The following is a 387-nucleotide window of genomic DNA, read 5'->3' on the forward strand; positions in this document are numbered from 1 at the left end:
ACGTAACTTAGCTAGCTATAGTGGTATAAAGAAAAGGTTTATGCTACAATACACGTAACTTAGCTAGCTATAATGGTATAAAGAAAAGATTTATGCTACAATACACGTAACTTAGCTAGCTATAGTGGTATAAAGAAAAGATTTATGCTACAATACACGTAACTTAGCTAGCTATAGTGGTGTAAAGAAAAGGTTTATGCTACAATACACGTAACTTAGCTAGCTATAATGGTATAAAGAAAGGTTTATGCTACAATACACGTAACTTAGCTAGCTATAATGGTATAAAGAAAAGGTTTATGCTACAAACAAGTATTGAAACAAGAAAGTCAAAATTACAACAACTAAGTAACTTGAAATGTAAAAACAAAATTATCCCTGCATTGG

This window comes from Limulus polyphemus, unplaced genomic scaffold (assembly GCF_000517525.1).
Source record: "Limulus polyphemus unplaced genomic scaffold, Limulus_polyphemus-2.1.2 Scaffold10036, whole genome shotgun sequence".
Classification (NCBI taxonomy): Eukaryota; Metazoa; Arthropoda; class Merostomata; order Xiphosura; family Limulidae; genus Limulus; species Limulus polyphemus.